This window comes from Gekko japonicus, unplaced genomic scaffold (assembly GCF_001447785.1).
Source record: "Gekko japonicus isolate JY-2015 unplaced genomic scaffold, Gekko_japonicus_V1.1 scaffold1507, whole genome shotgun sequence".
NCBI classification, from domain to species: domain Eukaryota; kingdom Metazoa; phylum Chordata; class Lepidosauria; order Squamata; family Gekkonidae; genus Gekko; species Gekko japonicus.
The window spans coordinates 395688-417046 of record NW_015159756.1 but is presented as its reverse complement, the minus strand read 5'-3'; the positions used below and the strand labels follow the sequence as shown (position 1 = coordinate 417046).

The following is a 21359-nucleotide window of genomic DNA, read 5'->3' as shown; positions in this document are numbered from 1 at the left end:
GGAGGACTCCAGAGCAAACTGATTTATGCAGAAGCCAAACCGCTCGCTCACAACTTTAATGCCAGTAGCTCACAAAGCAGATTTTTTTGCTCACAAGACTCCACAGCTTAGAGGGAACATTGCTCATGTTATACCATAAGAATTGCTTTAAAATAATTTTTGCTTTGTTGGAGATGAATGATGAAATATTTAATTAGTTCTGAAATTATATGAGGACCATTTTCCACAGGCTTCCTATATAGTAAATATTTCACATACCAATACATATTAATGCTTTATGACATTTGAAAGCTGGTATTTCTGTCTTTCAGATGGCATAAGCAGTCATTTCTATCTTTGGCAGTTCTTGAGCTTTCTGACCTTTAAAAAAAACCCTGTCTTTGTGAAGGAGCATGCATGTGCTTTCTCTCTATATATGTATTATATACACACCTGGATCTCAGACCAGAGCAGTTCATTTCCCAGAGGTTTGCTCTGTATAGTTGCTGTGATGAAACCACTGTCATTTATGAAATGTCTTTAAAATGTTATGCTGAGAACAAGCATGAGAACAAGCAATAAACCTGGGTTGTTAAAATTATGGATAATTATCAAGTAGGGTACCTAGCAAGATTTTACCTCTGTCACAGTCTCTAAATGAAGATTGCAAAATCCTCTTAACACTGATGATTGACTGAAAGTATCCCATTATCTTCTTATCATTATTCCAGATTAAAAAACAATTTACTGTGTGTACATTGTAAACTGTGTTTTAAATGAATAGATCTGAGAATGAGGGACAACTCTATTCTGCTTTGGGCTGGAATGGCTGATCTAGAGAAATTTAATAAGGACAGGTTAGTTGCACTTTTCCCAGTGGATTGGGGCCTTCTGCAGAGGGATTACTTTAGACAGCAGTCTAGTAAAATACATACAGGTTGAGTTCTCGTTCTTATGTTTTGGGAAGTGTGTAGATCAGAGATGAACAATTGGTGGACTTACTTCTATTCCTGCACCAATTTTATTCAGCCCTGGATTGCATTACCAAATTTGAATCAAGGTAAGGTTTACCCACAACTTTGAATGGAAAGAAATAATGCTTGCAAATTATAAAAAGCAAAGATACTGCAGACCAGAATGTGAGATCTCTTTTGCATTTGACATGTAACACCCCTCCTATGTGGTCTCTGTTAACCTTTAATGTTATATTTTTTTAAAACTAATGACAATTGATCATCATGAGTCTGTCAACTTGAATAACAGAATATTCTTTCTGTCCCTGGTAAGCTGTTTTGAAAAGCAGCACCTGGCTAGCTTCTGAGTTATTTTTCGAAATGGTTCTGCTTACTATTTTAATTATGATATTTTGGATAAGATATAGCACTTGTAAAAGTAGGTGAATTCACATCTTACTTGCAACAACGATTTCTTGATCGTTCAGTATTTACATCTACTGTGTCTTGGAGGAAAAGTGCAGGATTATGAAATGAGTAAGTCACTTTACAGCAAACAGGCAAGAATTCAACAAGCAGCGGCGCTACCAACAGTCAGCCTAGCACGCAGGTGCTTACTGGAAAAAAAACAGGGCAGCTTGTGCTTTACCGTTTGCTAAACAAAGTGCCTTTTGCTCATGTTCCAATAATCACTTTCCTTTATCATTATCTCAGATGTATTAAGGGCCGGGACCCAAAGGTGGGAAAAACCGCGGCTTGGCTAAACTTTAATCAGAAGACAGCGCCGTTCTCCTTGCAAGCCATGCCAGCAAGCTTTCTGAATGCGTGGAACGGCTAGGTGGGCTGTGGAGGAGGAGGAGGCTGCTCTCGCCTGCATTTGCTCGCTCCCTAAGATGTTCATGTCCGCAGCGGGCCTTCTTCTTCTAGCGGCTGTGTTCGCTGGCCTCGCCTAGGAGACAATGGCGCACAGACAGTAATGGGCAGGGACAGGGGGACGCCTGCAGCAGCTATGCTTTGCGGCTTGAGAAAAGCACTTAGTTAGCCGGTGGCCTCCACTAAAACCTACCCAGGCCCTGTCGTTTCCTCTCCGCTTCACGGGCAGGCGGCCGAACAGAGACAGCTCGGCAACTGGCCCGGCTACCCCCACCGAAATCACGCGGAGAGCCTCGGAGGCGGGTTGAGGGAGGAGTCAGAGGCGGGGGCAGGAAGAGGCGCCGCCGCGGGTGGCTGCGGAGCAGAGCTCGGGTGGAGTGAGCGGAGAGGGAGGAGGAAGATGGTGGAGCGGGAGGCCGGGCTAGCGGCTGAAGTGAAAGCGGCGTCTCCCCAGGTTTCCTGCCCACCAGCGCGCAGCTGCTGCCATCCGCATCCGTGTCAGACCTGCTGTTGCTGTTGTGCGCAGTGAGTGGGGTTGGCGCACAAGCCCCGAGCAAAAGGTACTCCCGAGGCGGCTCCTCTCTCGCTGGGGCTGAGGGGGATGGGATCGGCTGGGCTGAGCTGGTGGCTCTGTGAATCAAGGGAGGAGCGAGGGAGTCCGGGGGGAAAGCTGGGGGCGATTGATGCGGATGATGGATGGTGCAAAGGCTTGCCACAGACACGGGGGCTTGCAGGTGGGCTGTGCCTGGGTTAGATGCGTGTGTGTGTGTTGCAGTCGGGTGCGTGCGCGGCATTGTGTGTGTGTGTGTGTGTGTGTGTGTGTAGTCCAACCTGTGTGATCTGTATAAAGTGGGGTCTTCACACAATTTTTCCTTCTCAGTGCACCCGCAGGCTTTTCTTCCATCCAGTTAGATGCTGCGACTAGGAGGGGGAAATGTAGTGGAAGCCTCCGGACTCAAGCTTTAATGTGCAGTGGCAGGAACGTGTGATGGCTGCATCCCTGGAGAGGTATATTTTTGCTGGGAGGTGGGGTCATCTGAAAGGCTGAGCGAGAAGAGAGGCGGATGGATGGGTCTTAGGACTGCGATGGAAGGCAAGGCACAGACGCACAAGTGATGCTCTGAAGTCTCTCTGCATGCAGAGATGGAGGCAGTTAATGACGTGCATGTTTATCGGGAAGGATTATTCCTATGAAACCAATTAGAGCGCTCAGGGTTGTTGCTGGAGCTCACAATGCAGGATTCGGGATGGATTTCAGGGCACAGAGGTGGGGAGTGGCAAATCGCAACAGGGTACACATGGTAAATGGGACGGGGGTGGGGGCGAAGACAAATCACATCCTGAAGGGGGCGCTGTCGGTCCCCTTCCTGATGGCATGTCGACCGCCCCTTGCGTGCTACTATAGCCCCGGGCTTGTGTCCCAACTTGTTTGCTGGGAGAGGGAACCTGCTGCTGTTGATATCTACCAGTCCTGGGGAACTGAGGTGTCTTGACCTGCTTTGTTCCTTAAAGCTTGCATCAGTATTCACCCTGTCAACTTAAACACCATCCGGGTTTCATTTGTGAACTATGGAGGTGGTTATGACGTTTCACTCAAGTACTTCAGCTGTAACTGAGAGATTGATTCCCATCACCTCTGTGGTTTATTAGGAAGAATGCATTGGGTTATCTTTTATTCGTGGCAGTTAAGATTTCTAATAATGTTTATAGAGCACCTCAGCTTAAAACCAACAGTGCATATTACAAAGAATAAATAAAATGAGCTAGAACTTAAGGCTGCCAGACAGTCTTTGGCTCTCCTGGCTATACTACACACAATACCATACAATAATCATTATTATTAATAAAAAGGCTCCATCCCTTCTGCTAATTAGGTGGGAATGAATTCAGTGTTGGGCAGTAGACCAGATCAGACCATGTGGCAGTCATTTATAACCTTGAGGATAGCAGCTTATTTCCATCCTGGAGGTATGCCTCAAGGTATGGATGTGTACTGCCATCCATCCATATTTAGACATTTCTTTTATTATATTTCAGAGATCCAGTCTAACAATAATCTGGACAGTATCTGAGTCACTGCCTTATGTTTACTGCACTGCTGTCAAAAAGAGAAACCTTTTCCAGTGCATGCAGGCTGTGCCTGTCATTCTTTGTGAAGCACATATATAACGTACTGTCATAGTCATTAGAGGCTGTGAAATACAGATATGTATGTGCATGTGATGTTTAGCTTTAGTGTGATTTAAAAAAAAAATAGAGAACATTTCACCTTTTGTCTTAAACCTGAAAATCATTTCAGGGACTTCAGGTATCAAGGATAGATCTGATGGCATTGTTTTGTTCCTTTTAGTACAGGGTTGGGTTCACATAACCTCAATTCCTAAACATATTGAGGTTCCAATCCTGTGCACACATATTGAGGTTCCAGCCCTGTGCACACAGTGGGGCTTACTTTGTAGTAAATCATGAGTTGGATTGGACTGCATGTGAAAATAAGGACAGTTGCATCCAAGGAATCCCCTTGTTCTGACTGAGAGTAACTGCAGATATTTGATTGCAATTTAATTCCCACATATGCTTTTGTATATTGTTCTGGAAGAGCAATAATTCTATAGCTATTAATCACTATTTAAAGGCCTGCTGTCAGCATGTTTTAAAGCACAGATAGGAGCTAATAGTATCCTGAAAATAAATGTAGTACAGGCATATATCATTTTTACATTTTCCATGTATGCCTGTGCCACATTTATTCTGTTTCCTCTTTCATGTTATTTCAAGAGCATTTCTGCTTATACATTTCAAACATAAATAGCTAGCTGTCAGTATAGTGACAAACTTTTTTAATGGATGGGCCCTTGTGCTTTAATCAGAATGACAAACAGAAATTTGGCCAGAGAAGCTGTTCCTCGTATATGGATGGAGTGATGAGAAAAGTTTCTTCTGTATTTTTATCACTCAGTTTAAAAGGCTTGCATATCCTAGCAGGGAGTTGGGTTTTTATGTGAAGAGAGCCTAGTTTCAATCCCCATAATGCTCAAAGAATGGTGTGAGCTACCTGCTCTAGCTTTCTCTCTCTCAGGCTACCCTTGTTCACAAGATGATTGTGAGGACGGTATCAGTTGTGGCAAAGAATAAAGTTGAAAGAATTCTGTTGTATTTGCTGTACAAAATGGCTGAATATAGGTTATAGTAATCTGAATTAAAAGGGGATATAAGCTTTGGATTTGAACTGATTTTCTAAGGAACAGTAGTTGTGGTACATATGAATTCTGTAGTTCACAGAATTATTGAACCTCTTTTGTAATTACCCTGGCTCGCAGCTATGTTCTGGTTTTGCACTAATGCATTTGGCTTGATTTAAAATAGCAGTAATGCATTTTGACTGTTGTTTTGTCTTCTACCAGATGTAAAATCTAGCATTTTAGAAAGCTAGAGAAGAATATATTAATAGTTTGACCTGTTAGATAGGAACTAAAAGATTGCCAGGGGAAGTGTATTCTAAGGAAGAGAGTGCATTTTATAAAAAGCAGAAATGTGTTTTCTCAGATTACAATGATTTATTTAAACTTCATAGTCATCTAAGACTAAATGAATTCTGTTGCTTGAAAAATAAATGTTTCTAAGACTGAGATTCTAAGCACACTTCCTTGAAATAAGATTCATTGAAACCAAATAGATGCATTTAAAGATGGTGTCTAAATTTGACTCATTTCTAATTTGACTCGTTTTCCAATTAAATGTTAAAATATATTTGTCTACTTAAAATATTTATCATACATACCCTCCTTTTACAGATATCACCCGTTTGATTACTGATGACATTTGCACCCACAGTGATTGTTGGGCACAAGTTTCTTTGTTATGGCCTTTAGTCTGTATTTTCAAGTCATTCTAAAGAAACAGTTGTATAGAATGGTATACTTATTTTTTAACTTGTATGCTGCTCCATAGCTTGAGTTGTGAGAATGGTTCACAACTGAAAACAACATCAGTAAAAAACAATAAAATCCTCTCGTGGTAGGTCATGGGGGGAGGCAACGGGGGAAAGGAAGGCAGTGCCATTACTGGTGGGTGACAGGAAGTGGCAGTGGAGCTTCTATGGTCATGGCAGGCAAATAGCTACTGAGTGACTAGTGAAACGTGTGTGTGTGTGTGTGTGTGAAATGCTGTCAAGTCGATTCCAACTTATGGAGACCCTATTAATTAATGTTCTCTAAAACATCCTGTTAGCAAGCATTCTTAGATCTTGTAAATAGAGGGCTGTGGCTTCCTTTATTGAGTCAACCCATCTCCTATTGGTCCTTCCTCTTTTCCTGCTGCCTTCAACTTTCCCTAGCATTATTGTATTTTCCAATGACTCTTGTCTTCTGATAATGTGACCAAAGTACGACAGCCTCAGTTTAGCTATTTTAGTTTTTAGGGAGAGTTCAGGCTTGGACCCACTTATTTGTCTTTTTGACAGTCCATGGTATCCGTAAAACTCTCCTCCAACACCACATTTCAAAGGAATCAAGTCTCTTCCTGTCAGGTTTCTTCATTCTCTAACTTTCACACCCATACTTCGTAATGGGGAATATTATGGCATGAATTAACTTGATCTTGGTCATCAGCAACACATCCTTATGCTTAAGGATCTTTTCTAGCTTTTTCATGGCTGTCTTCCCCAGTTTCAATTGCTTGACTTCTGGGCGAAGTCTCCCTTTTGGTTGATGACTGAGCCAAGGAATATAAAATCTTAAATAATTTCAGTTTCTTCATTGACAAGTTGTGTAATTCCCCAGTAGTCATTACTTTTGTCTGCTAGATGTTCAGCTGTAATCCTGTGTTGGCACTTTCTGCTTCAACCTTCATCTGTAGTTGTTTCAAGTCTTCACTGTTTTGTGCCTATAACGTGGTGTTGTCTGCATATCTCAAATTGTTAATGTTCCTTCCACTTTCATCTAAATCTAATCCATCTTTCCTTATGATGTGTTCTTCATACAAATTGAAGAGACAGGGAGATAAAATGCATCCTTGTCTGACAGCTTTGCCATTGGAAACCGTTCTGTTTCTCCATAATCTGTCCTAACAGTGGCCTCTTGTCCGGAGTATAAATTCTGCATCAAAACCATCAAGTGCTGTGGGACACCCATTTCCTTTAAAGCCAACCATAGCTTTTCAAGATCCACACAGTCAGAAGCTGTTTCTTCTGAAATTCTCTCGTATGCTCCAGTAACTAACGTAAATTTGCAATATGATCTCTAGTGCCTCCTCCTTTTCTGAATCCAGCTTTTCTTATTCATATGTGGTAACACCCTTTGTTGTAAGATTTTGAGCATCACTTTACTCGCATGAGAAATTAATGCGGTGGTCTGATAGTTGCTGGAGTCTTTGACTTCCCCTTTTTCCCTTTTCGGAATTGGGATGTAAACTGAGCATTTCCAGTCTATGGGTCATTGTTTTGTTTTCCATATTTGTGGCACAACTTTGTTAAGATTTTGATGGATTTAGTTTCTGTGGCTTGGAATATCTTTACTGAGATCCCATCTACTCTTGGGTCACTTTTTTCTCTTAATTGTTCTCAGTGCAGCTCTTACTTCACTTTCTAAAACTGTAGGTTCTTCTTTAAAAGATGATTCTTGGAAGGAATCTGTTATGCTTTCGTCCATTTTGTACATTTCTTCAGTGTATTGTTCTCATTTTTTTCCTTATTGTGTTCTGTTTAGTTAATGTATTTCCATGTTGATCTTTCAGCATGCCTAACCATGATTTAAATTTCTCTTTGATTTTTTGGATTTTGTGGAAAAGATCTCGTATTCTTCCTTTTTTGTTGCCCCCTTTTATTTCTTTACACTGGTTATTATAATATTTCTCTTTGTCTCTACATGTGAGTCCCTGGAATGCTGCATCTAGGCTTTTGATTCTGTTTCTGTCACCTTTTACTTTTTCTTATTGTCTGTCTTTAGCAATTTTATGAATTTTATCAGTCATCTGTTGAGGCTTTTTTTTTTTTTGGCTACAGGAATAGTATTTGCACATATTATGCATTCTTCCTAGATAGGATCTCTGGTTTCAAGCCATAGTTCTTCTGGTTTACATTCACTTGAACTTAGGCTGCAGTCAGATGACAGGCTTAGCCGAGCCTCTATTTTATTCTGTGTTATTTGTTCCGGAGATGGTTGTTCAAACGTGCCACCCTTAACCTGCCTCACCACGCACTCACTCAGGGGTTGACCATTCAGATTACTGCTGTGCAGTAACCACGGAACGGGCGGTTGGGCAGCATCCTTTAAAAAAATGTCTTTCATTAATGCAGACAAGCGCTCATTTGAAACACCGCTCCATTTTGACAGCTCCACGATCCCTCCACCAAGTACTGCGGCCCCTCTCAGCCTCTTCTGCTTTGTCTCTCTTCCTTGTAATGCAGATTTACATGAAAGTAGCCCCATGGACTTCAGTACATTTACTCTTAGGTCAGTCAGATGCTCCCAAACAGCAACTCAGAAGCAGGAAACAGCTTGCATGGGGGAAAGTGAGGTGGGGTGTAGGTTTGTGAACTCCAGGCAGGAAAATGGGAGATTTGGGGATGGAGCCTGGGGAGGACAGGGACAATGCCATACAGTTCACCTTCCAAAGCATTCATTTTCTCCAGGGGAACTGATCTCTGTAGTCTGGTTAACATCCATCCCCCACTTTAGCCAAGGTCCATGCCCAAAAGGCCCTGAACACACTTTTGGGGCAGATATTCAGCCCAAGTTTGCTCAGAAGCAAGGCCACCTGGATTTTTAAATTTTTCCAGCTTTACCCAAGTCTCCCTGAATTAGGGATCCCGGCTTCCCCAAGTTCTTTGCCAGTATGGGAACCTGACTAGGGACTATTTTGACCAGCTTTCCAACCCCAAGAAACAGGAGAGAAGGGTTTTTTTGGGGGGGGGGATTTGTCGCTCAGAAACAACTCCCCTGGGGGCTACTGATCCTGGCAGAATGTTTGGGTGCAGAAATGCACAAGCAGTGATTCACAACCCTGAGGCGAAGATCCACTTACGTACACATCGCTAACAGAATTTTTAAAAATAGTACGAAGTTGGAAGTGTGCAGTCACACTTCCCAAATGGCTTGAGAGCGCAATGGATTGATCAGACATCTAGAAATGCAGGGTGAAACTGCTGACATCTGAAAAGACCCAACTTTCCCTGGTATCAAATAACTCCGACTTGAAGATGGGTGAGAACGCAGTGCCAACGACTGGTGAATGGGAGACAGGTGTTGTTGTCTGAACTTGCATTTTAAACCTGCAGGGCAACAGCAACAACATTGGATCAAACAGCTTGTCTGATCGCAGCTTTAGTAACGCAGATCTGTTATTTACATGGTTTTCAAACTCTTCAGGAATGCTGCTTAGATTGTATTTTGTATTCAGCTTTACTCTATTTTTTATATTAACAATTCATGATCTTTATCACAATCAGTTCCTGGTCTTGTTTTAGCAGAGAGAATAGAGCTTCTCCATGTTCTGCTTCCAATGATATAATCTACTTGATTTCTATTATGGCCGTCAAATGATGTCCACATATCCAGCCATCTGTTTGGTTGCTTGTGTTTGCAATGAACAAACTGTTGTCTTCACAGAATTCTATGAGCTGTTCTCCTGCTTCCTTTCATGTTCCTAGCCCAAATCTTCCAACAATATTTGATTTTGCTTTGTTTCATACTTTTTGCCTTCCAGTAACCCATGATTATCAGCTCATCTTGTTTAGGTGTGGGATCAGTTTCTTCCTGGACGCTTGCATAAAAGCTTTCAATGTTTTTCTCATCCGCCTCTGTAGTTGGGACATAAACTTGAATGAGGGTTATATTGATAGGTTTTCCATCAACCTGGCATGAGTGAAAAGTGATGATGTCACTTACTGATGCCATGTTCCCTGTGCTGCTCAGTAGCTATGTGCCTGTACCGAGCAGCAGCTGTGGCCCCAAGCAGCGAATTTGCCGCTTTCTGTTGCCTTCTGGTAAGGGCACCACATTCGTCTTCAGTGGCTTCAGTGGTGGATGCTGGGATAGTCCCCGGATTTTAACATGTGAGCTGTTGCTGAAATCCACTATTGGCATAACTGTCTCAAGGATTTAAATAGCAGTTCCCTAGTTGTCAAGGTTAACTGGCAAGTGTTGTTCTTTGGAGTGCTGAAGCAGTCATTGACAGAACAGTCTTTGCAGATTTAATTCAGCTTTTGATTTTTCTTGAGCGGTGTCAGCTGGCTATCTGATTTTTGGTATCTTTTAAAAGAAATAAAGAAATGTCTGTTTGCCTGACCTTCAAGAGAAGGTATTTGTTCTAGCTAAATTTTGATTGAAAGCAGGCCTGCCTATTGTGATGATTACTGTCCTGGGACTTCCTTACTGTCAAGGTTCCATACAATGTTGTTCTTACATATAGTAACTTAATGTCAGCTTTTTGATTTTTGTAATGGTATGCTGTTGAAACTTGACATTGTAGATGTATTTCCTGCCTCATCTTCCACCCTCAGCACTTGGCTACACAAAAAGAAACTTGGAGATCTTTAATGTCGCCTCAGGATATGTAGGGGTTTTGCCTCCTTTTTAAAAAAAAAGATCCAAAGTAAGACTGTGCAAGACGAGTGGATTGAGAGCATCTTTCCCTTCTAGTCATTTTTAGCTCAAAATTCCCTGCTCAAATTGTACGGGAAAAAGATAAAGTCCTGTATCTTCCCACTGAGAGTGAAAAAGCACCTGGAAGAGGGTACCTTTAATCTGAAAAATAATTGGAGGGGAAAGTGACCTATGTCTGTCCTGCCCTTCCTCTGCCTCAAGGGTGATCTTGGCTTTTTAAAAAGTGGGTAACAAGCACTGAACTCTCATGTAACATGTAGTTTAAGCCAGTGTCCTTCACCAGTGCTCATGCAGAGTTCCCCTCAGTAGTAACTTTATTTTTATAGGAAGCAGAAGTATCCCAGCCTGCAGTAAAGTGTATCACCCACAGTTCTGGCCCTTGTTTAGCTGTCCTTGTCTAGTGTGGCTCCTTTTCTGTTTTTCTGTTTGCAACAGAATTGATTCTTGGTTCTGAGTGACCATGAATTGACTGGGAAAAGGGGCAGGAAATCCTCTTGTCATTCACCACCATGCTTTTAATGCTTAACATAAATGGATGCTTAATGTGCTTAACATAAATGGATGAGAACAATACACATACACACACAAACATTTTATTGTAACAGTGGCCCAATTCCTATCGTACAGGTGTGAAATAGAATAACTCAGCTGTGTGATGTTCCATGTGTCATATTTAAACCAATCCCTTGTCCAGTCTGCATGCAATAGAAAAATGCCAGTGCAGTACGGGCCTGCATTGTAGGTTGCTGATGTGCTCTTTTAGTTTATGTGCAGGCAAGGCAACCTAGCTTCAATGAAATACAGGTGTGTACAAATGCATCCAGCATAGTGTGTAAATAGGGCTTAGGCCAGGGATGTATTTCAGTTTTGTCCTGGGCATTTGGAATCTTCAAGTTTTACTTGCCCGAGATCCATAGGAAAACACGAGAGAGTGGCATTTTTCTCCATCTTGATTGGTGGGTTATAATTCTAACTTTTTTGTAGCTTACCATTGGCACTCTGCGCCTCAACTCTGTGATCTTATCTGATAGGCAGCACCACATTGAGCAAGAATTGTTCTCTCTGAAGTCAATGAAAGCAACAGTGGAAAAGCATCACTTTCATACTTTAAATGGCCAGTCAATTCTGGCATCTTTTAGCATATGGCCATAAGCTATCACGTTAACCTTCTATAGTGGAAATGTAGAGAGTTAATGTGGACTTTTGGACATTACTGGAAACTGAACATAAGGAATTCCCACACTGTACCACCATCACTGTTACTAAAGGCAAAGAGAGGGGGAAGAGAGGGGGAAGGGCTGTGGCTCAGTGGTAGAGCCTCTGCTTGGCATGCAGAGAGTCCCAGGGTCAATCCCTGGCATCTCCAGTGAAAATCCAGGTCATAGGTGATGTGAAAGACCTCAGCTTGAAACCCTGGATAGCCACTTGAAATCTGAATAGACAATACTGATTTTGATGGACCAGTGGTCTGATTCAAGTATGAGGCTGATTCATGTGTCCACGGGAGGTGAACACTAATTTAAGAGATGGAGAGAGTGTGCAAATTCAGAATTTTGCCTCCAAGCACAGTTGAGTTTACTATAAAAATCAGATGATTGGGAATGAGCTATAAAGCATTCATGTCTCGCCTGGTAACTTTCTGTCTTCTTAATGAAGCTCTCTTTAAATTAAAGAAATTGGATCTAGAATGTTTTTCTTCTGTGATTTTATTTTTATCTGCCTCTTCACCTTACTGTGGTGAGTATTGAGGGTAGTGTAGTTTACCAGCCAGGAATATCTACATGATGGCGTTCTGAACAGAGTCAATAGGGGTAAATGACACTGTTCAGTGTCTGCATGGTTCATTATTGTTGCCTTCAACCTGTGGGCTGTTTCTGTTGGAACCAAGCATAGTGTGACCTGTTGAAAGGAAATTGTGGGATGCCATTATAATCTAGCAGGTAGAAACGTGAACATGACCTGATGTTGGTAGTTATGGTCTCAGTGGGATTCATTGGGTCATTACCCAGTCTGCTTCTGTTGCCTATCTGTAAAAAAGAAGGGGTGTGACTTAGGTAACTTAGCCCTAGAACATTCATCTGCGTAAGTGCAGTGTTGGAACAAAATAGTAACAAATCATCCTTGCTATTTTGTGCAAGTCAGATCTTTAATAGTGTATGTGTATCCTCTTACAGCCCTTGAAGATTTCATAATGACCAAGAAGATTATGAAATTGCTTCTAAAAGTACCATAACATGGATTTTACATGCATGAAGCCCTGTAGTAGTAGTGATTGAAAACAAATGATCTATTTTTTGCTTCAACTTATTGATTAGCATAAGCCAGCTGCTCAGAGCAGTAACAAAGGCATTTTTCTGCAGTTGCCACTAAAGAGCAGCATTCTTATTCCAGGCTGTATGTTGCTGATGAGGCCTGCAAATATATATACTTCTTTCAGAATGAAAATCTAATAGTGGTTTTCGTTTCAACTGTAATGCTTGGAAGCACCTGTCCTGGTACTGAAAATTTTAGTGGAGCAAAACACAATATTTATCACTGAGTTTGCATTCATTGAATTATGTTCATTTACATGGTCCTCTCTGGTAAATAGAATTGCTGTGAGAAACATACACAAATGTACATTCTTACTGGCTTTAAGTATTCCATGACAATTTGATATTATGATATAGCTTGTCAGAATTGGGGTAACTGAGAAATCTGCACAGAGAAATGTGTAAGTGAGAGAGAAAAATACCAGGCTGACATTTATTTTTCACCAAAGGAAAAATCTGAGCCCTTTTTTGGTTAGCCCTGTAACTTTTATTAATAAGAGTCCTAGATAGGTTATCTGATTAGTTTGGAACAATGCATTAGAAATGAAGAAGGAAAAAAAAGTCATTGAATCATTGAGTTTATCTTGTGTTGCTAGCTTGACAAATTGATTGTGTTAAAAGGGCTCTTCTGGCTTATTCTAAAGCAGAATTTTAAAAGGATCTTCATAATTATAATTAAATATAATTATGTGGAAGTTTAGTTTGTACTCTTAAATAGTAAATGTATTATCAAAGTGTACTGCTTCATACTGATATGGTTCCAGCAAAATTGATTTGTGTCTTTATAAGCAAGCTACTTTGTGCAATTTCCCAGCTCACTCCCTGTGTAAGGCAGATACGTGGCCCAACATTCAGGTCTCTGTCTGTTTCTCTTAGGGAAGTTTAATCTGAACTACTTTCGTGCCATCTAAAATTACTCTTAGGGAAGTAACAGTTTAGGCAGTTCTGGCTTGGCACTATAATAATGCCCCAAACAGCAGCTACTCCTTCTATATGCCTTTGAAATTATGATGTTGGCTAGTTCAGTACTTTCTGATAAGATATGGTGGGTGTTCCTATGTTTTTGTGCTTTGCCAAACAGCATTTTCTTTAAAATCATAGAGAATTTTGCTATACTTTCAAGCATTACAGTAATCCATAATTGTCTGTGAAATCTGTCCCCTTCATGGTCTTCAGCACTATATATAATTATTTATTCCAAACCTACTTTATTAGTTGTATGTTCATGTATTTCTGGACAGTATCCCAGAATGCAATGAGAGCAAGATGGAAGAGACTGGTCTGGAGGTTTTGTGGTATTTAGAATAGGTAGGTTGCTATCACACTGTGGGTGCGTTCAGACGGGGTGTTTATGCTGGCAGAAACGCGATCAGACTCACCCTCCTGTCTGCAGAGCCCTCCGGTGGACGCCCGGAGGCGTTTGCTTTTTTTAAAGGACTGTTTGAGCATGCGCACAGGCAGCCATTCAGAGAATGGCAATTTTTGTGCATGCTCAACCCCCCCCCTTACATTTAAACTTTAAAGGTAAGCAAATACCTTTAAAGTTTAAAGCCCAACCTGGCCTCGCTTAAGTCCCAGACTCCTCCGGGACGGTAAAGTAAGGGCTTTTTTTTATTTTAACAAATGCTCAGGGCGAAGCTTCGCCTGAGTGCATATCGCCTAGTTTTTTTAAAAAAATGGCGGGGGAAAGCCGGAAGCCTCAGGCTTCCGACGGAAGTGGCTGCGCAACGGAGGAGAGCAATCAGACGCCGGGGTGCACTGTTTTCAACCGTTGCACTCTGTTTACCACCACTTCGGACCTAGTGGCAGAGTGCAACGGTTTAAAAGGATTTACAACGGTTAGGGACGGGAGGCAGATGTTCGCTGTCTGAATGCCCGTAAGTACACCGGTTGGAACCGGCACCCTAACCGTTGTAAAGCCCCCGTCTGAACACACCCTGTGGGTGTTACGAAATACCATCAGTGCATTTATGATGAAGGTCTTCTAGTGCCACCCTCCAGGTACCCCAGCAGATTCCTGCCTACAGGGGGAGTAGGCAGATAATAAATGGCATCTGGAAGTGGGTGAGGAGTGTTAAAGTGGACAGGGAAAGTCTTGCATCATCCCAGGACAAAGTTTGAGTCCAGTAGCACCTTTAAGACCAACAAAGTTTTAGTCAAGGTATAGGCTTTCGTATGCAAGCACAGTTCCTCAGATACAGTGAAAAACAATTTCCTCAAGCCCTACATACAGGAAGATAGAGGGGCAGGAATCGGGGGGCTATTTTCATCACCTAAGATAGGATTTGGGGAAGCAGCAGAGACACAGAGGAAACTGCCAGGAGATTAGTGAGGTAGTTAGGCTTTGACCAGTGAAGGAAAATAAATCAGTCATCTATAGTAATAAAGATACATAAAGCTCAGGGGCCTGTCAAGAGGCAGGAAGAGAGCAGTACCTTAGGGAAATAGTAGCTTGTGAGGGGACTGTGAGAAATCTTCCCAAGAGACAAGCTAACCTTATTTCAGTAGACTATGATTTTTGGGTTTAAGGAAGAGTTCCAAATGAAATTATTCTCTCTCTCTCTTACAGAAACACCCTGTTAGTTCAGTAAAGCTGTGGGTGCGTGAAACCGTAACTGTTTTAAAGCAGAGTTCTGTTGTCCCTTGCTGTTAATTACCAATAACTTGTTACATTCCTAGTTTTACCCACCAAACCACCTAGAAGAAGAAGAAGAAGAGATTGGATTTATACCCCGCCCTTCACTACCCGAAGGAGTCTCAGAGCGGCTTACAAACTCCTTTCCCTTCCCCTCCCCACAACAGACACCCTGTGAGATGGGTGGGGCTGAGAGAACTTTGACACAAACTGCTCTTTTTCAGGGACAGCTGTGCCAGAGCTTGCGACTGACCCAAGGTCACATCAGCAGGTGCAAGTGGAGGAGTGGGGAATCAAACCCGGTTCTCCCAGATTAGAGTCCGGACACTTAACCACTACACCAAACCTATCCACTAAACCACTAAGCATCGAGCCCTTCTAGAGAAGAGATAATAAATTTGTGTGTGAGTTATGACAAGATGTTGGTGTGAATCACTCCAGGAGAAGGGGAGGGAGGAAGTAGTAGAAATTAACTCAGATTCTTATTCTACTTCCCAGGCTTCCTCTGTAATAGCAGCACATAATCCAGCATAGGTATTTATTAACATTGATTTTACTGATCACTTGCAAGCTGCACCATAACTAAAATCAGCTTGATCACGGCCGCTGGAAGGTGTGACGGTGGGATAGGTGGAGAACTGAGAAAGCACCTGGCTGTCACAGCGTTCTATTCCTGATCTTGTGAGTTGAACTGATCCTGCATCTGGTAGTCAGGTACAGAATTCAGAGAAAGAGACAAACAAAGAGATCACTGAAAGTCTGTTCTCTCCCTTATTTGTATAGTTGCTTTCACATACTGCATCACTAAGTTCTGACTATTCCCATAAGAAAAAATGTATGTCTCTAGCAGAATTATGTAATGAGGTTACAGATGTTGTTGTACGTGAGCATGAGACCAGGAATATACATGCAGAAATGGAAATATTTGGAAGTATAATTTAATAAGATGTTGGAGACATCAGTTAAAAGGAGAGGGTTTTGAGAACCTGCAGGCAGTGTTTGCAAATGTCTGTCAGATTTCCAGTAGCCTATAGCAAAGATGTCCAGGCTCATAGCTTTCTGTATGCGTGGTGTGCCCAGGAAGTGTCTTGTAGATTGTATATTATATCTCCTATCACCATAACTGGCAGAACTTGATGTCTGGTGACATTTGTACTCTAATACCTCTTTGTCAACTACTTCTACCTCTTGAAGCTATTATTTGTGTCCAACCCAAGTGGCAGAAAGAACAAGCTCATCTACAAGCTGGCCAAGGGACTAAACCATACAAATTTCTTAGAACAAAAAACTTATACATAATGATACTTTCTTATATAAGAAGAAGAGGAGGGGGAGATTGGATTTATACCCTGCCCTTCACTCAGAGTCTCAGAGCCGCTTACAAACTCCTTTCTCTTTCCCTCCCCACAACAAACACCCTGTGAGGTAGGCGGTGCTGAGAGAGCTCTGAGAGAACTGTCCTGGAGGGAACAGCTCTGACAGAACTATGGCTTGCTCAAGGTCATCCAGCAGCTGCAAGTGGAGGACTGGGGAATCAAACCCGGTTCTCCCAGATTAGAGTCCACACACTTAACCACTACATCAAAGTGATCACATGAGAATAAATGCTAACTAAAAGAATACACATACAAGTAATTTGGTTTTAGTCGAGTCTTTTACCCTTCTTTCACAGCCAGGTAGGCTTGCCATGACCCTCTTGTCAACCAGTGGGAGATGGGGGGGACTTATGAGGAGATAGGAGAAGGCCTAGGCTTCATGACTGGTGGTGCACAAGAAGTGTTGTCATCATGCCAGCGACATCTGGGTGACAGTCTGATATTTGGGCAAAAACTCAATGGTAAAACCAGCTTCCACCATAGACTTTTTGCCTAAATACCAAGGGGTCACATAGATAAGAACATAAGAGGAAGCCAGTGTTGGATCAGGCCAATGGCCCATCCAGTCCAACACTCTGTCAAGACAGTGGCCAACATCACTTCCTGTGCAGCACCAGCCATGAGGCCTAGGCCTTCTCCTTTCTCCTGGTAAGTCCCCCTCGTTGGCCTGCTGATCAGCGGCTGGGGGTAGGGCCTGGCGGCAGGGGACCCCTGCCTCCGCCAGAGGAGGTCTGCAACCCTACGGCCAGGCCATTTTGAAGGTCATGAAATATAGGAGAAGCATTGCTTTGTCTTGCTGCACATCCTCAGATCCCATATTACTTTCAATATATTTTAATTTTAAAGTGATGAAGCAACCAATATAAAAGTTAGGTCAGTTCCAAGTGCTAATCCCACCAGCAGCAGCTACAGATGGGAATGATTTATGTTACCCAGCTAGGAATCCAATGTTTATAACAGTTTCATCAATGCTTTGTATACTCCATTATAAGATTTCTGCTTTTTAATTCTACTGAGTAAGATGTAATTAGCTCTCCAGTATACATTACTATTTCTGCTTTAGAAAAAGAGCAGCTGATTAATGTGAGGACAGCATAAGCTGTATATGGCTAAACAATCTTTCTAACCCCCCTCCATTATTCAGAATTACCATTAGCTTCACATGTGTCCTCAATGACTTGTCTAGACAGAAAAATTATTTTTTCTCCTATTTTAAGGACAGTAAATATCATTTAAGAAAGGCAGAAGGATTTTCAGGATCACAAGAACAGAACAGTAGTAGTAACACCCAGGGTGCGTTCAGACGCACCGTTTGATCTGGTGTCGTGATGGTTCAGCAACGGATTTTATCTGGATGATCACACAGTCAACATCTGCCTCCCATCCCCAGCCATTGGTTTCTGGCTCAAAACCGCTTTAATCCGGAGTATTTTGTTACCACGTCCCAAAGTGGTGTTTTCTCAGCTCTCCCGTTTAAAGCTGCGTTTTTCCTCTGTATGATCGCTCCTCCGGTGTCAAGCCACTTCCAGTTTAAACCCCCTCCCCGCTCGAAAGCTGCCTGAGGCTTCTGCTTTTCGCTCGCCATTTTTAATGCGTTGGCGGTGTGCACATAGGTGGCGCTCCGCTACCGCGTTTAGAAAACTGACATTTAAACTGTCACTTGTTTTAGCATTTAGATGAGTTCGGGATCTCACGGAGGCCATTTTTGGGTCAAACATTTAAAGGGAAGTCTTTTGTTGGAGGGGTTGGATTGATTCGCCCTGGTGGTTCTGCGCATGCGCCATGATAGCCCCCCCATTCTATGGATGAGCGCCTATGCACATGCACAAACTGAGAAAAAAATTTAAAGACCGCCTACGCACGCCCCGCGCATTGGTAGTGTAGACAGCGGGGAGTGCTGCGACTGCGCGGTAAAGCGGGATAAGGGAGGTAAGTGTGATCGCGATTATCCCGATCAAATATAATCCGGTCAGAACCAGAGCAGTTTAACCTGCTCTCAGCACGCCGTCTGACCGTACTCCCTGAGATGGAGTATCATACAATTTAGAAGCTGAGTCTAGACTAGGCAGAGGTAGTGCTGGTTGGGAAGGCTGAGATTCTAGAGGGACTGAATCCACTTGTCCTAGATGGAGTGATGTCTTTTTCAGAGTGGGTTAAGAGCCTGAGGGTGCGAATATTTTCCATCATAGCTCTGGCTCTCTGGAATGGGCTCTCAGAAGAGGTGAGGTGGGGCCCCTTTTGGAGATCTTCAAGAGGTGCTGCAAGGCCTGCCTGTTTGCCAGGGCTTTGGAGGGGTTTGAATGGCTGGCCTCTTTTAAGGGGGGAGAGGGGAGAGATTTTGGGTTTGCTATTTTTATTTTGGTTTTAAAAAGAGGGGGTATTTTTGCTGATTCCCTAGCACAACTGCATAGGAATGCTAATTTCCTGGCCTTCCTTCCTTGCAGATTTGGTTTTCTCTTTGTGATTCTCTAATTTGTGATTCTCTAATTACACAACACTAGTTGTGATCTTGGCAGTTTTTTAAAGCATGTCCTGTGCAGATTGTACTCTTCCTCAAAAAGGATCAATCCCAATTCTTAAATTCAGTGGGTCGCAGAAGGTCCATGTAGCTCAGCCACCATTTTAAAGTTAGGCTTCCAGAGACTGCCAAAATGCCCCCCTCTGTCCACTAAAGCATTACAGGGAAAACCGTCTTCAAAGCTTTAGGCTTCCCATCCCAGTGTCTGTCTGTCTTTACGTCTCATGTCAATTTCATTCTGCACTGATGATCCCCCTTTATTTTGTTTGCATGCAGCACTGAAATCCTCTTCTTCTTTTTGCATTGGGGATGTTGCTGTTTGCCTCCTCTCCAATCCCCCTTTCAAGTTAATACCAACAGGGAACTAAACTTCCCGAAGCTCCTTTTAAGCTCCCCAATGTGGTTTTTATGTTTTTATTCAGTGATCTGAATCTAGCAATAGTCTCATATCACCAGACTCATGCCACTCGTCAAAAAAGTTAAATTTTAAAAAGAGGGGGAAATGGAGCTTTGTACACCGATGAAGGGGGAGGGGGGATGTTGGAAAGTGCAGAGTGGGTGGAACAACCTTTATGTGGGTGGGGAGTGACCTTCAAGGGGCAGCAGAAGGGCAGGGGGAAAATTTGAGGGAATCTTCTACATTTTTGAATTACCTTTAACTTGGAAACGAAACAAGGGGAAAATCGTCACAAAAGCATTCACGGGAAACCTGGAAAAACAGCACCCAGAAAGCGAATTGAGCACTGACAGAAGGGAAGTCAATGCAGAGTGACAAAGAAAACTCAGTGGACATGCATGATGAAAGCAAGGAAAAGCACCTGTGCATAATGGGCCTAAGAGATGCTACACTAGCATGGAGTGCATTAGCATTTCTAAAGTGATGAATAGGCAAGCAGTAGAAGCATTACAACAGCTTCTGCATAGCAGCTGATATTGTGCTTTTAAACAATGGCATCAAATTGCTGAAGTGAAAACTGGTAAAAGGAAAGTGTATTTGATATATTCAGCCTAAGTACAGCCACAAGTTAAGATTTCTCCACTTGTTTGTGATTGCAAACTTGAGACACAGGCAAGAATAACCTAAAGCTAACTTTAAATACTCAGAAAAACTATGTGGAATAGTCTTCCTTGGTTTGTACCACTTCAGAAGTCAGGGAAGTCATTGCATATTTGAATGCCCCCCCCCCCCCCCGGTTAAAAACTCCTGCAAGTAAAAATTGAATCATGGGGTAGATCAGAGGTGTTGAACTAATTTGTTACGAGGGCCGGTTCTGACATAAATGTCACCTTGTCAGGCTGGGCCATGAGTGCCATAAAATGTAACACAAGGTACTGGAGATATCTCTCCTCTCTCCTGTATAATAAAAGCGTTTTTGTCTTGCAAGATTCCATTCACTCCATGTGTCATGTGTTCCATTCACTCTGTGATGTGTCAATCACAAGGTGTCTCTTATCTACTGGCTGTGTTGCCTGAGTTTTCTCCCACCCACTGCAGCCTAGGCCACTCTTCTCTGATTGGGCCAGCATTTCAAGGTCATTTGCATATGGTAGCTGATTGGACTCCATTCCGCACCTCAAACTCCCCCCCCCCACGAGACAGTTGGAACTCTCAGTTGCATATGCGACCCGGTGTATTCTGAGGTAAAATATGTCCTTACTCACAACATATCACTTCCCCTGCAAAAGAAACAAACCCAATAACACAACCATGCCACACCACAAAAAAGACAGATCACACCACAAGCAGAATACCACAAGGCAAAAAAATGATAGGAAAAGGTACCAGCAGTCACCCCATTACTGCCACAGATATGTACCTGAGAGCGCTTCAGAGGATGGTATGCAGGTCCCAGGTTCATGTTATAAAACCTGCCTGGGGGATTATGGACCAATCACAGACTTTCAGCCTTAACATACCTCACAGGATCATATGGGGGAAATGAGAATGATGTCAACTGTTTTTGGTTCCCACTGCAGGGAAAGACTGCCCTTTCCCTAGGCAGAGGCGGGGGGGGGGATGTAAACCTGAAGACAGACAGGCAGATAAAGGTATGCTGATGGTTGCCTGGAAAGGACATAGGGTTGCCAACTCCAGGTTGGAAACTTCCAG

The 21359-nt window shown here is 42.6% G+C and overlaps 1 protein-coding gene across 1 annotated transcript in view; it reads left to right on the top strand.

The window, feature by feature from the left end:
- The first annotated feature begins 2192 nt into the window (after positions 1–2192).
- The window catches only part of APBA1 (amyloid beta (A4) precursor protein-binding, family A, member 1), a 110519-nt gene continuing 91352 nt past the window's right edge, over positions 2193–21359 (top strand). Inside the window, exon 1 of the mRNA XM_015405881.1 lies at positions 2193–2365. The gene's annotated coding sequence lies outside the window, so the exon portion shown is untranslated. The remainder of the gene's footprint in view (positions 2366–21359) is intronic.